The 13,111-nt window shown below is 44.7% G+C and overlaps 1 protein-coding gene across 2 annotated transcripts in view; it reads right to left on the bottom strand.

Annotated features, from left to right (window-relative positions):
• RASSF8 (Ras association domain family member 8) overlaps window positions 1-12,503 on the bottom strand; it is a 74,899-nt gene extending 62,396 nt beyond the window's left edge. The window contains exons 1-2 of one of the 2 annotated variants that reach the window (XM_058023081.1): window positions 12,434-12,491; window positions 11,214-11,330 (exon numbers count right to left, since the gene is read on the bottom strand). The gene's annotated coding sequence lies outside the window, so the exon portion shown is untranslated. Of the gene's footprint in view, window positions 1-11,213; window positions 11,331-12,433 lie in introns of both variants that reach the window. The other variant, XM_058023082.1, reaches the window with a different exon arrangement.
• Window positions 12,504-13,111: the final 608 nt, after the last annotated feature.

Below are 13,111 nucleotides of genomic sequence, written 5' to 3'. Positions count from 1 at the left end.
TAATTCAGGGGTAATTTCAATATATTATACATTTATGACAAGTTTCCCTAGAACACAGTTCATCTGCTGCATTCAAGTACAGAATCATTAGATTCCATAGAAAAACCCAGCTGAGAACTTACCCTGAAGTTTAGAGGAAGGTCATAATAACTTGCCCTACTATACCTCTTTAAACAAAGACTCTGCAGCAGCCAGAAAACAAGATGCAAAGAAAATCCTACATATTTTGCTTTTATCCAATTGAAGTGCTGTAAAGATAAGCAAAAAAAAAAATTAGTTGTTTTTTTTTTTTTTTTAATTACTTACAAGCAAGGATTTATTTACCCCTCTGCCTTAACTGCTAGCAGTATCAGCAAGGCAATCCCATTGCAGCTGACAGTGGCTGTGTGGTACAAACACCTCTTAAAGAAAAAGAAAATAAACCAAAAGCCAGAACCCTTCAGGCTGGAAGGAGCTGCTGGAGCCCAGCCTCCTGCCCAAAGCAAGGCCAGTGCTCCATTCAGACCAGGTTGCCTTCACCAGCTGCCTCTGAAAACTGACTCAAAGGATGAAGATGCTTCCCTAGAAAATTAAAGCCTTCTTTACATATGGTCATTAATAATGACATAGATCAGAGAGCTCCCAGTAGCCCTAAGCCAGTGACAAACCTTAAATCACTTTCTTTAAATACTTCCACACTTAATGAAGTTCAGAGCCACTGAATGACTCCAGTTTCCCAACGCATTCCGGGAGTTTTTAATACAGTGCAAAAAGTATCCCCTATTAGTGATGCTGAATGCAATTTTAAGCAAGTTGTGCTCACAAATGACTACATCAACACAGGCAGAGCTGGAGTGTCAGCTCTGAGGACAACCAGCATTGACTCCAAGTAAGCAGCTGGTTTTCTCCCAGCCAGGGACAAGGTGGAACAAATCAATTTGAATTTTGTAGAAATAACCTATGTAGGTAAGTTTGCACACCAGTTTTTAATACTAGTCATCATAACTGCTTTGCTGTCCCCTTGATACAAGACACAGCACAAAAATATCAGTTCCCAGGGACAAACCCAAACAAGCAAACACATAAAAGCAAACTTACCTAAGTGATTTGTGCCACAAGATTTGTTTGGGGACAATGGCTCAAATTGACTTGTGCCCAATCACTCTTTCCCTCACCCTCTTCACACATTTTCAATGCTTCAAATAAGCTTTGGCATTTACTAAATGAATGTAAAAGCATCTTACATGAAGACCAACAGATTATTTCCTACATATGGTATATTTTAATAGCATAAGCTGACAAAGCAACATGTTTTTACAGGCCTACATAAATCCATACTTTTAGCTTTTTTCTTTTCCTTTTCAAATAAAACCCACGTCTGATAAATGTTAATGGAAAAAAAAAAAACAAACAAACCTGAAATTTCTCTAAGAAGAGGTAAATGCAGGCACAAATCACCAATTCCCACATAGTCAAGTTCTGCCTCGGGTTCACACATTGTCAAATTGGTGACAGTGAGCAAATAGGTACTAGGAGAGCAAACAATATTGTTACAAATTTCAGGACATGCTTGGCCTTTGCTTTAATGAAATTAAATGACATGAACAAAGCACAGAAAGAACATCTCTCAATGCATCCACAGCGTTCAGTGTGAACAGAAGAACAGACACCATTTGCACCTCAAGAGTGCTAAGAATACAAGGTTACCAGTCAGACACTCTGATGATGGGCTCAGCACAGCAAAATAGAACCTAGAATTCTTTTTAATAGAACTGATGGTAAAGAATTTCTCAAAAGATATGCCCACCAATTTGCTGCTGTATTAAGAACAAAAACAAATCAGTAAAAGCTTCTAAACTAATACTGATTCTTTATTTTGAGATCTCTTTTGAAGGTCTGTATTAATTCTCAACATCAGGAATAAATCCACTGCAGGAAATCATATGACAAAAACACATGTTTTGGAAAAGGACTATGAAAATGAACGAAGTCAAACTACTCAAGATTTGCCTTGGCTTTAACGTCTTACTTGAATGTTGGGTGTAGTAGAAAGGACCCATGTTGGAGCATTATAGTTATTTCCCTTTTCCTAGTTCAACAAGCACAGGACTGACTTTATTAAAACATTGCAGGAGTCAGGAGGACAGGGAGAAAAAGAACACAACACAGAGCAAAATGAAAACATTGGCTTTACAGCAAGATTATTTTGAACTTCCATCAGAAGAACACACAAACCCTCTCAGAAAGCTCTGTATGCTCACAGAGCATTGGAGCACTGGCATCAGAGTTACTATCCTGCAGGAAAACTGAAGCAGAAGTTGCAAGAAAAGGTATAAGAACAGCCAGTGGTTTATTTGCCACACAGTATCTGGGTACCAGCTGCTGGATTACACTTGACACCCTTTCCAGCTCCTGGAATTGACAAGGTACAGTAACAATCCATGGCTGCCTCCAATTATCTTGCAACAAATCTGACTCTTCCAGTCAGCTCTCCTCCTAAAATATGAACCTTTCCTTGATACTTGTCCCTTAAAATGTTCAGTATTCCAAAAGAACACCCCAGTTTACATTTCCTTTTGCTTGAGCTTTTGCTAGCAGAGCAGCTGTACCTCAGCTACGTGCCTGCTGTTATCCCACTCGGGGTGCCAGGTAAATCAGCTTAGCATCCTTCCCAGGCATTTCCCCTCAGTGATGTGACAGCCACAGCCACACGGCCTCAGTGACTCACAGGGTGGCTCACAGGTGGCACTGCCTGGCCACCATCACCCTACAGCTGTGCCCTTGCCATTCCGGCCTGCCTGAGGAGCCTCTCAGGGCGCAACAGAGGCTCTCAAGCTGCTACACAAGTTAATCAAGAACTTGTTCCAGAGCTGGACTTCATTACAGGGACATTGTCCTGGGCATGCCAACAGGCTCGCCCACTGAGGATGGGACATGCACTTCCAACTCCTGATTTCAGGTCTGACTACTCATCTACTAGCTATACCTTTTATTTTTAGAGGAAAAAAGCCACTGATAAGTAGTGGTCAAATGTCCAAAGGAAGTTCACCCTGTAACCTTGTTCAAACTAAGGTCTGAACTCTGAATGAAGCAACTCATGGCTCCCCCTGTCAATATTAAAATCAGACCAGATATTCATCTGCTTTGTACTTTAAATCCCTGCCATGGAGAGGCTCAACATTACAGCTACACATTGTGACATCACCACAAGGGATTTAAATATTCTTTTTTTTTTTTACAAGATCCTTGAACACTTCCAGGGATGGATCATCCAGAGCTTCTCTGGGCAACCTCTTCCAGTGCCACACCACCCTCACAGGAAAGAATTTCTTCCTAATATCCAATCTAAACTTCCTCTCTATAAACTTGAAGCCATACCCTCTTCTTCCCTCTTGTTTAATTTTCTACTCCATTATAGAACTGTCTTCACCTTACCACAGGCTTTATGTCCATGTCAGCAAGAAAAAGAAGGGTATTCTTAAAAATGGTGTATACATTGAATGCTATTCTCATGCATACCGGTCAAGCTGAGGATAATGGAGGTCTTTTGAAATAAAATATAGTTTGTCCAGAGATCATTGTGGACTATTAAAGTAAACCATGCTCAGGAAGCATATAGATTTCCAATTATTTAGGCTTTTGCATATACACTTACAATGACAAGCATGAAGGGCACTGTAAAAAAGGAAAGAAATAGCCTTGCAGCATATATTTAAATAAACCCAGTCATCTTCTGCTCTGCTATCCACAGTTAAAACATATTTTAACAAAACTTAAGGTAATATTTAAGGTTTTTAGAACAAAATAATATTGTTTAGAAATGGCACAGCATTTGTCATGCACTTAGGAAGCCACAAGGCTAAGACAAGAAAGTGTATTTGTCATTTCTTTCTATTTATGTCACATTTTTATCTTACAGTGTGTAAATACAAATTCAGAAAATGTTAATGACTTTTTTTTTAAAGTCAGAATTTACTACACTAGTTTATGCTCAGTGAGGGAAACACAGGGCTCTTGCAGCTGGTAATATTGGTATATACTAATATGAAAATACAGCCAGCTGCATTTCCTTACCCTGTGCTGAGGATGGATATTTTTGTCATGACAAGAAGTGTACATAAAAAATATTTACCTGCCACAGGCACTTTAGCATTAGAGCACAATAAAAAACCAAAATACTAAGGAATGTGACTGTATTTGACTGTTCTGCACATCTGTAATGGTTAATGTTTCTAAGCAGCTCCTGGAAAAATAATCAAAGCTGAAGAATGAAGGGAAAAGCAGCTGATAAATGAAACTAAGCATCTTGTCAAGAAAGATAAAAATGTGGTTAGAGGTCAGTGAAGGACAAGGGGAGGGAGAGAGTGGAAGAATTCTAGAATATTTCTGGTTGGGCTTCCCTAGAAGGCTAAGGCAGGGAGCTGCCAGCAACAAAAACACTGTCTCTTGAGGAGCAGGGGAAACGAGCACTGACAGGATGTCAGGATCACAACAGGACGGGGGCAAGTTAAACCCAACTCCTGGACAACAAAACAGCAAAGTAAGTGTTCCCCCTACCCTGCTCCAAATAGCTCAGCAGCAGAGCAATTGGAGGAATGCTCTGTGCCTGGGAGACGTGCAGGGAAAGTGCCAGTGTCTTCCCCTCCCACCCAAAACCAAAAGCTGGGCTGCAGCTTGGAAAGGCACCTGGAAAGCCACAAAGTCCTGAGGGAGTGCTTAGGAAGCCTGGTGGCAGGGCAGAAAGGGGTAGCACTGCCATCAGGCACACACAGGGAGCACAAGAATGAGTCACTAATGGGAAGTGCTGAAAGAATGGCAGCAGGAGAGCAGCAAGGGTTGGGAAAGAGCCCCGAGTTTCAAAAGGCACACTGGGAATCCAGCACGGAATCACAGAATGCTCTGGGTTGGAAGGGGCCTAACGACCATCTCATTCCAGCCCCCTGCCACCAGCCCAGGTGGCTGATCAAGGCTGATGAGGAGCTTTGCAACGAGTTACAAACAGGAGACAGCAACTCCTAACAGACCCAAGCCCCTTCTGTCTTGCCAAGAGTTTAAAGGAAAACCAAAGCCAGCACCAGAAAACATTTTAAATTGTAATTTCTGGCTCCTGTCAGGAGCCCAGCTCTCACAGCCTACCTAAGGAAGGTGAACCTCTTCCTCTAATTTCTGCCTCAGAAAAACGACCAACCCATGGCACACAGAACTTGCCAACAGCAAACTCACACCCAGCTCTCCTCCTGTAGCACACACCATCTCCTAAAGGTATGTGCCTCTTATCTTTCAGCCTTACCCACATGGACTGCAAGTTCCTTTGATTCACTAAAACCACAAGGGAGGCAAGCAGCAGGCCTAAAGTAGAATATTATCTTAATTCTTGAGTTATGACTGGGTTTTCTGACAGCTGATCACCATCACAGATGTCCATCCTCACTACATCAAAAGCATCTAAAGACGGTTCTCTGTGGTCTCACACAGGACAGCTTAACCCCAAGCAGCAGTGCTGTGCTCTGTATCAAGCTGGTCGCTTTCTGGTCTGTTCCTGGGAAATAAGGGAACAGCAGAACTTTGTACATTTCATTTTGTTCTGCTACCCTCTCCCATTCTTGGAAGAAAAGCCCAAAGACTTTTAATTTATGGTATATTTCAGTTTGAAACAAAGACTAAGCTCACAGGACACGAGGGAAGCAGGTAAACTGCTAAGCAAACACATGAACTGCAGTGAAAGAACACGGATAGTAAAAAAGAAAATTCTATTTCTATTCAGAGTATTTCAAAAACTCTTATGAATTTAGTCATTTTCTAGCAGAACTTGTTCACTAGAATGAGTTCTGACAAAAGATTCTGCTACACACTACCAACTCCTTAAAACAAACAAAAAAACCCCTATGCTCCCTTGTATGCTAAATAGCCTTTGTTATCTCTTTGGAGTATCAGGTTACCAATTCCAATCCCATTAGCTGCATGAAAACGCTGCATTGTATTCAGTGTGACTGTTCTTTGTTAGTCCCATGCTGCTCGTGCTCCTCTGTGCCACTTCCACGGCTCAAAATACAGTCTCCAACTCAGCTTATTCAAAGTTTCTGTCCTTGCCCCCAGTGAAAACAGTGCAAATGCTTGGATTGACTTGGAGGCAGGGATGAAGCCCAGGGCAAACTTACTAAAAAAAAAACCACACCAAAAAACCTGAAAAACCACCACAATCACTTGCTGGTGGGCAAGGACAAGGGCATTCAACCACTGCCATATGTTTCTCTCCGGATAGGAATTATTATTCCAGGTACAACTGCTAGTTAATATTGCCAGCTACACAGCTGCAATGGCACATTTTAGAATTTGCTCTCTTGATTTCCAATATCAACTTTTAAATATTATCAGCTGTGGCATCTTCCTACGTTCTTCTCCAGGAAGACACTGACATGTGCAGCCACTGATGAGTTCCTTTTAACTTTCCCTCATATGTCAAATAGAAGAGGGAGAAGAAAGACAAGGACAGACACAGCTTTTACAAGTGTTTAAGTGCCTAAAAATGGTGCAATTTAATATGGACCTGGGGGGTTTGCATCAATGAGTGCTCTCTCCTTCTCTGTTTGCAGGGAAAACTGATTTCTTTATAAATTTCACTTAATGCCACACTAGTCAGAATGAACATTAGTATCAATCTACTGGATAATTGCTATTAATTCACTAATTGTCAAGATACATGCAGCTTTTATATGGCTTCAAGCTTAGTATTTAAGAAACACAGACTGACAAGCAAATACCTACCTTTCAGAAAGCAAGAAATTACACTCTGCTCTCAATAACCCCATTTTATTCAGAAGGATGTAATCACCATCAGCACAGGCATGGCAGGAGGGAGTGGAATGGAGAGGAGAGAAAGCAGATCAGATCTGTTGAAGATCTCCAAACAGCCCTGTGACAAGAACAGCACACCCTTCAACCCCTAAAGCCACATTGTCTCCCCACTTCATCACAGACGCAAAACATCTGGCTGCCCAATGGAATTACAGCCTCTCTTTATCCTTGCTCACAAAACTGCTGACTGAGAGTAAAACCTTAATTTCCAAAGGTTCTTCCGGAAACTCCAAACTCCTTTCGAACAACAGCTTGGAAATGTTGACAAACACTTCAGGAGTCCAAAAATATTTCAGCAAAACACTTCCAGTTCACTTGAAGCAAAAGTTCCAGCTCTGAAGATTCTTGGGGAGAACACAATACAAAGCAAGCCCCGAGAGCCTGGCCAGTTTAAAACAGGACCATGCAGAGGCACAGCAAGGTACAGGCTGGATACATGTCAGGTACTGTTGCAGAAGGGAACTAAAACTCAAGGTTACACCGAGCACTGCTTTCAAAGCAAGTAAATAAATTCAAACTATGATGTTGAGCCTGGAGCAAGGGCAGAAGCTGGAAGTCAGTTGCATTACACATTTCTAGAAGTTTCCCTCCCCTTTCTACTCAAAGGGGTAGTAAGGCATTAAAATCTGACGTCTCAAAATACCATAAAACCATCATGACTGCCAGTATGGGGAAAAAGAACTCTCCTTTCAAAGGCATAGATGTCACATCACACTACTAAGGAGGAAGCAATACCACAACAGAGGACAACATTCAAGCTCACCTTTAAAGCTGTGCTGCTTGCTTGCAGGTGAAAAACAAATCCCGGAGTGCCTCACAACTTTTCCAAGCTCAAATATCCTCTTAGTGCATCTGCATGAACATTTTCCACTGACAAAGAAGGTTAAACCCTCTTAGCTGAAACACACATTGCTCTATCTACAATGCTCATTCCAATCCTCAAAATTAATGTCAGTCCCACACAGAAAAACTTCAGAGATCTTCACAGGTTTTCCATGGATTATTTGTAGCCTCTCTGCTAATATTTCCTCTGAGTTCCACTATCTGGGACCACATAGAACACACAGACCATGATATGAAGATTCAGTTGGCAACAATGGGTGTAGACGTGTCTTGCACAGCAGACTCTAATACTGGAATTTAAGTAAAAATGTAACTTATAATACTTGGAATTGGCAGCATCCTCCTGTATTATAATGCAGTACACTGGAGTTCTTTTAGTTACTGTGGATGAAGTTGTGAACTGTTTCCCCAAACTCAATTTGCAAGAGCACAATGTAACTGGCTGCAATGTAACTTTACTGCTCATGTTTCCTAGCTGAAATTAATCCAGTAATGTATATCACCACCTTTGGAGACACAAGTGATCAACAGATCACTCTCTGTGAACTATCCCATACATATGGGGAAAAAAAAAATCTTTTTATAAATATTTACTCATTTAAATTACAGCTCTATCTTGCTACCCACACAGCAGAGACTACAGAGATGACCGTCTGTCCTCATTACCATTCCTCCCTTCTTGTGCTAAAGATAGCACGGAGAGTAAAAATAAATAAATCCTCAATAGCATTAGGAATTAGACAATGTCATGTTGAAAGATACCCCAGATGAGGAGCCTTATCTCTCCTGGCTGGCTGGGAGGGCAGGGGGGCTCTGACCCACAGAAGGGAGGTAGCACTTAAGCCTCCCCTAGGTGGTCTCTTGCAGCAGGCTCTACTCCAGCTGCAATCGCTCCTCAGCCCTAACTGGATGTCTGACCACTCTGGAACAGCTCAGCAGAGTATTTAAACAGATGGATGGTACAGGCCACTGGAACAAACCCCATTTTTCCCTGGCTGCAGCTCTCTTTCAGTGCATTCCTTTGAAGTCTGTGCCACTGAGGAATCAACAACAGCTGAGAAACATGTGTTATCATACAACACCGAGCGCAGCCACAGCACTGCACAGCAAGATACTTTTGTGCAATAATCCTGCACTCCAGCAAGCATTACAGGGTCTCTTGGTGTGGGTGAGCCCGTTTTCCAAGCACAACAAGAAAGTAAACAGATTCCTCCCTCCTTAAGGAGTGACTCAAAAGCAGAAAGGTGAATTACACAGATTTCTCAAGCGCCTGCCAGCTGAAAGCTCACAGTGCTGTCTCCTAGAGTCCCCTCAGATACATTAACACTCTCCATATTTATGTCACCACAAAGATGACCAGATGCTTGCAGAGACACGAGTGAAGTAACAACCCAGAGGGGTCTGCAGTTCCGCTGGCAGATGTGACAAACCCCTGTATCTACAGCTCAAACCCACCTTCCTTTCCCAAGCAGGGTAAGTTCTGTGATCTCACCTTCACAGGTGACAAACTGGAGACAGACTGAGCAGGATGGCACCGCTCAGCACACACAGACCACTCAGCCCCCTCCCCACACTTTATCAGCACGGAGAGAGATAACATACAGCCCTCAGAAGAGAGCCGAGGGAGAAAACACCATGACCATCCCCTTATTAGCCAGGAAAACCACTCCTGTCAAAGGCATGAGATCACCGCATGCTTTGAAGGGGAATGGGAAGGGTTTATGAAACTGAATTTGAGACTAGATTTGCTGTCAAGATTCAGAAGCACAGAGCTAGCTATGCACATATACAGGAGGACAGCAAGTTATAAACACACAACACAGACATACACACAAACACACCTTTACTTGCCCAATAACTTTCTACAGAACCGAGTATAATTTTCCCTGGAGAAAAGCAACAGGTCAGAGCCTCACATTTACAAAGTAACCCAGTCTCAAATGTTACAGGAAGGCAGGCACTGAGATTATAACAAATCTCATCACACTGTAAAGTCCCAACCCCACCATGAAAAAATTACAGGAAAACCCAGGCTTTCAAAAAAGCCCCAGAAAACCCAAAACCATTTACATTTAATGTCAAGACAGAAGTCCCAAAGACTTAAAAACCCAAGCAAAAAACATGAAATTAGAAAGCAAACACACTGGTGGACTAAGCTAAGTTCATAATTACAGACCTCACAAAATAAAATTACCAGGAACACCAAGCATCACGCCGAGGGGGGTCCTCAGCCCAGTTCCCACAGCAGTTTTCCACCCTGCAATTCAGTTTAACAGTTTCTTTCTCAAGAGGTCAATGCTGTCCTTCAAGTCAGCTTGACCAAGGGACCATAGAAAAAGCATGCACTGCTACTCTCAGAGATATTCAGAGGATAAAAATAGCCCCAGTCTCAAAACCTTTGCAGCAATGTAAAAATCCAGTGTTGCTCCAAATAAACGGTGATGCTCAAGATCCCTACAACTTTCCAAGAATGAGGATCAGCACGAGCCAAACTACCACCAGAGGAGCAATCAGAACGACAACTGAATATTTACATGCAATTATTCTGACAAATCAGATGAAAAAGCACTTAAGAGAATGGGGGCACTCTCAGTATCCCGGGAGGTGCAGGCAGGAAGGCAGCTTAGGCAGGAGGTCACCCTGCCCTGCGACGGCAGAACCAGGAACAGAACCCACCACTGCACTTTCAGCAACTTAACCTCCTTCATTCCTTTTCAGAGCTTCCCTCAAACAGATTTTAAGGAGTTATATTCATCAACTTAATCTGGCTCTTCAGAATTATTGCTGGTGTTTCCAGCAATGGTTTGAAGTAGTTTTGAAAGACAAACTTCTTGGTAAATATGACTTGGTATTTCTCTCCTCCTATTTCCCACTATGCCAAACTTTCCCATCTCCAGGAAAGATAAAAAACAAGATTAATTCAAACAATGGATCAAATCCTACTGGGCTCCCAAAAGTGGAAAGGATGGAGAGATTACTCAACTGTGAGAAGCGAATCACCTTTATCTCTCAGTTGTCCTATTGGGCACACAGCTAAGTACAATGAATCCCAAGCAGTCATTTCAGTTCCCTCGGTTCCGTATCAAAAAAATTTTTTGCTCTAAGACTCAGAGAAGTACTTCCAATTTCACGTCTAGCCTACTTTCCAATGAGATAGCATCAAACAAAAAGTTAATCCGAAATTAAATTTTCTCTCTTCTCTAAAAAAAAGCGGGGGGAAAGTAAAGCTGATTTTATTTGCAGCCACGTGGTGTTTTGGACTTTTGGAAGAGTATCTATCAGAAGAGGCAATGTAACAGAAGGAAGAACCACCCCCAATCAAAAGAGTTGACAGTTCATTCACAAGCTACATATTCTCTACTGAAAAGACAGAGCCCTTTACTTTCACAGCACTTAACACAACCGCACCGCGCCCAAACACAATTAGCAGGGAGCCTGGACGCCCTTAAACAGGTGCCTTGCACAAATCATTAGGCAATTGATTCGCTCGCTCTCCACAGCCCGGCAAACACTCAATTCCAACGTGCGATACTGACCAGAGATGAGGCAGAAACTCACAGCTCCGAACCAGGTTTCCTAAGCTCTTTTTGCCACGGATGCGAGCAGTTTCCAGCGGTTTTGTTAAATGTGTCAAGCTCCGGCACACCTGCAGCCTGGGGATGGGAGGCGTGACAGGTGTAATTCCAAAGGGGTCATCGGAATCTGTGGCCTTCCCCCGCCTCCTGATTTCCCACACGAGCAACACTGAAATGCAGTGTAGGACTGCGTTCGAATCACCATTCTGCTGGGCAGAAAGCAGGCTGGCACACACCGGACCAGCACAACCCCAAAGCGGACCCTGGAGCAGACCCACACCACTCCAGAGCTGGAGAAAGCAAGCAGCAGAATCCATTTCCTTACCCTTTAAAGTTCATGCCTCTGTATTGTCCTACCGCACTGTATTTGCTTAAGCTTTTCTCATCAATAGTACCCCACGAGAAAAAAAAAACCCCAAACCAAAAAGTCTCATGCATTCCCTGCCGGCAAAACACATTTTCTTCTAATCTTTCTTCTTACAGGGGAAGAAAAAGGGAGAGGGAGGGGTTGGGGCAGGAATAAAAGAGATCAATCGTGAAACAAACCAGCACTGCCCGAAGAAGGGGGAGAAGAAAAAAAAATACTAAAACAAATAGTCCACGTAGCAAAAAGGGGGGAAAATGAAAAGGAGAAAAATAGGTTTAATTTTCTTTCCGGTGACAGGAAGAGAAGGGAAAAGAAAACTACTACAAAGATTTCCCTGTGTAAGAAAAGTAGGTTTTGAATTCCCTTCCTCAAGGACACCGAAAAATATCCCTTACTTTTCCACGCGATGCCCAACGGATGCCAGGAGAGAGGAAAAGCCGGAGGAAGCCGGCGAAGTAGCGAAGGAAGAAGCCAAAGGACAGAAGCGAGTGCGAGAGGGCTGGGAAGAGGCGAGAGGGGGAACGGCAGAGCCGAAAACGCAAAAAAAAAAAAAAAAAAAAAAAAAAAAAAAAAAAAGAAACAAACAAAAACCAACAACCCAGAAACAACAGGAAAAGAAACCAAAAAACAAACCCAAGAAAATCCAAGGGGAGATGGGAAACGGGCGAGAGGGACGGGAAAGTTGGCGAGCGAGGAGGAGGCAAGGAAGGGTCACAAACCCCACAGCGGGGACGAGCCGGGAGATGCCGGAGAGGGGACGCGGAGCCGGGAGATCGAGCGGGGCAGGGGAGCAGGACTGGGGAGCAGGACTTACCGCCCGTCCCCTCGCTCGCCGCGCCGGCAGCGGCTCCGGGCGCCCGTCCCGCGGCGGCTCCGGGGCAGCGCCAGCGGCCGCCGGCCCCGCCTCGCTGCCCGCGGGGGGCGGCGCGGCCGGAGCAGCGCCCGCGGCTCGGCGCGGCCCTGCCCCGCTGCTGCCCCGCTCCTCCCCGCCGCGGGGCTGGGCGGGCGGCACTGCGGGGAGGGACGGGGGGGGGCCTTCGCCTCCTTCCTGCCGCTGCCTCGCTCCCCTTCACCGGGGGAGACATGTAACGGAACTGGGGCGCCAGCACGGCATTGTGGGAGCTCTTAAAGCCGCAGCCGCCCCCGCCGCCCCGGGCCCGGCTCGGCAGCCTCGGGAGGCGGCGGCGCTGCAGCCTCGCCTGAGTGGAGCCCCCGGAGCCCTGCCTGGCACCGAGAGCCGCGTCCGCGGGCTCAGGCGCTGCAGCCTCGCCTGAGGGGAGCCCCCGGAGCCCTGCCTGGCACCGAGAGCCGCCTCCGCGGGCTCAGGCGCTGCAGCCTCGCCTGAGGGGAGCCCCTCGAGCCGTGCCCGGCACCGCGGGGCTGTGGGAGCTCGGAGCCGCCCGCCCTCCTCCGCACCCCCTCACGAAGCACAGGGCGAGCCCCGGAGACCTCGGGTTACTCTGTGGTTTTCCTAGAGATTTTATTTTTTTTT

The sequence above is a fragment of the Melospiza georgiana genome, chromosome 4 (assembly GCF_028018845.1).
Source record: "Melospiza georgiana isolate bMelGeo1 chromosome 4, bMelGeo1.pri, whole genome shotgun sequence".
Classification (NCBI taxonomy): domain Eukaryota; kingdom Metazoa; phylum Chordata; class Aves; order Passeriformes; family Passerellidae; genus Melospiza; species Melospiza georgiana.
Note: the sequence above shows the minus strand (reverse complement) of the source record. Positions and strands in the feature narration are given on the sequence as shown.